This window comes from Tigriopus californicus, chromosome 2 (genome assembly GCF_007210705.1).
Source record: "Tigriopus californicus strain San Diego chromosome 2, Tcal_SD_v2.1, whole genome shotgun sequence".
Lineage (NCBI taxonomy): Eukaryota > Metazoa > Arthropoda > Copepoda > Harpacticoida > Harpacticidae > Tigriopus > Tigriopus californicus.
In genome coordinates this window covers 12,524,786-12,527,283 of record NC_081441.1, presented here as the reverse complement: position 1 = coordinate 12,527,283, position 2,498 = coordinate 12,524,786, and the positions used below count along the sequence as shown (strand labels likewise).

Genomic DNA, 2,498 nt, shown 5'->3' with positions numbered 1-2,498 from the left:
AGTTAAAGAAAAATGTGAACTGCAATTGACGACGTTTGTTTTACGTCGTTGTACTATACCCCTAACTTCCATCTCGTTCTCGAATCTTCCATGTCTCTCAGCTGACTAATAAAAGCTCACTTTTGCCCTGTCTTGTAAATTGGAAACATCTCCGTCGTTTCGTATTCCCACTTCTTCCCGAATTCTATAAACAGCTACATATCCATGTTTAAGGAGTTAGTACTGCCCAAGTATGGCGAGGTGGGAGAGGCCACTATAAACAAGACCCAAATTATGGTCGAAAATGGATGGAGCAAATGTTAATAGCCACTCCCAGCTCAACAAAAACCGAGCGGCCGAGAAAAAGGTGAACAACCTAGAAGCAATGTCTGAAACTGTTTGACTGTACTGCGGAATATAATGATAATTAAGACCCTTAATCCCTTGAGTAAGGGGTTACTGCGATTTAGAATTTCCATCTCTCGGGTATGTATTAGAGCGACCTATGAACTGCCTTGCTCGCAATCGCTAATCATCAGCTCATAATGCATAATTCATTATTCGGATGAGGCATTCAATCGAGTAATAAAAAAGCAGACACTTTGACCAACCTCGATTAGTAACAACTAGAGGGCTAGTCAGTTACAACGGTTCATTGGGATCCCATCGCTCTCTGGAGAGGTGGTGAAAATTCCTGCTTTTTTTACCCGGAATCTTCAGTTGTGGTGTTCTAAAGCAGAGTCTCAGTTCGTTCATAAGGAAATCTCTTCTGATGCGACCAAATACTACCATTTGGTGGCCGTCTTGGACCAGATTATGGCAAAACGAGCTGTGGCTTAAGCTAGCGAGCGTCCTGTGCAGCTTTTTGTTATTAAGACGAGCCAAGGACGTCATCCATGGATCTTGGAAGAAGCAACATAGAAAAGTTCCATAGATGTCACAATGAATGGAATTTGGCTGATAATGAAGCCCAAGATAGGTTTCCAAGCTTTGAAGAGTGTTGGGCTATGGAGACCTTGCCTTGTGGTGGAACTGCTCTGGGGAGGGGAAACTCTTATCTTTCATTTTTACAGGATCCAGACAAACGTCTCCATCTCAATTTGCTTCATGTGCAAGACAAACTTTGGCTTTTGAAATGTATGGAGCCGATTTCCCCAGTGATGGAGAGAATCTGGACTCTAGGTACTGATGGGAACAAATAAATAATCACGGGAGATTGCGACTCAGTCTTGAGCTTTTTCGATGTCCCAACTGACGTCTCCAAACAGGCCTTAAGGATGCGGTTGGTGCCTTTGCTGATCCTCGATACGAGGTATTTGAAGAAAGGTTCAGGAAGACTGATGACGCCTGTTTGGATGGCATTGGGAATGGCAACCCAGGAGTGTGTGTGACGGTGAAGACGTCTGATTCCGAATTTGTGGAAGTGGGATCATGAAATAGTTATGTACATGTAAGAAGGGAAGAAAATCTCTCAAGGCAATGACGTGTTGGTCGTCACATAATGTCATTTCTAGTTAGTGATCAATCGGGCTTAGAATGGGTTGTGACGATCAAGGATTTCATCATATATCTATGGGTAAGACAAGAATAATTGTTCTCGACTCAATCGTCATTTGCTGTTGGACGCAAACACATTTAGAGGCACCCAACAAGCGCGCACGCTAATCGGTGCGTGCCACAAGCTCCGTGTAGGTCAGCACGCGTGTCATGGATGCACGCAATTCTTAATGGGCGAATTGCCTCTTCAGATATCGTTAGGTTGAACCGCATTTGTCAATCGGTTATGTTGCGCTAGATTGGCAGGAGTCGAGAACAATTTCGCTCTGTGTTCCAGTTTATGAAATTCATTTGCACTCCATCAGAGTAAGACGTGAGTAGTTCTCATTGTAACCTCGTCTCTATCTCATCTTTTGCGCGAACCATCTCCGTTTAAGAATCTAAACCACCCACCTTCAACAGTGGATCAGCATTGTCCAATTGATTGATCACACTGCAGACTACTTGAACGTTCAAGCCTTTGAGAGGCTTCAAGAAGACCTTGTGCTTGATGTTGAAACCCTAGACATGTTTCCAAGCTACGAAGAGTGTCAGGCAATGGAAGACTTGTGAGATAGTGCGAAACCTCGGGAGAGTCAGAAGAACCCTTACATTGGACTCTTGAGCATGGATCCGGAAGAACGCCTGAAATTGCTGCTTGATGTACAAGCCAAGCTTTGGCAAGCAATGTATGGAGGCGATAGTGCTGAAACTTGTCCTGCCTCATCAACCCTTGATGAAACTCGCACTAATGTTTTTTGGGCTCATCATTTTGAAATCAATCAAACCATCTCCACGCTCTTGGCCCAATGCAGGCACCCCTTGCCCTATGACGAGATTGTTCAATTGAATCGTGCCGAGCATCAAAAAACTGTCAAGTGTCCGATTGAACCTCATCACTTGAGGACTATATTGCCGTTTGAGCCCACTCTTCTACCAACGACTTCAAGCAATCAGAACATTCCACTTTCAAGGCCAGCTGT

General features: G+C 44.2%; 1 long non-coding RNA gene across 1 annotated transcript; it reads left to right on the top strand.

Moving 5' to 3' along the window:
• The first annotated feature begins 500 nt into the window (after positions 1-500).
• Positions 501-1,870, top strand: LOC131893309 (uncharacterized). The gene is made up of 2 exons (XR_009374674.1): positions 501-1,555; positions 1,814-1,870. It is a non-coding gene; the product is annotated as an uncharacterized LOC131893309 (long non-coding RNA).
• Positions 1,871-2,498: the final 628 nt, after the last annotated feature.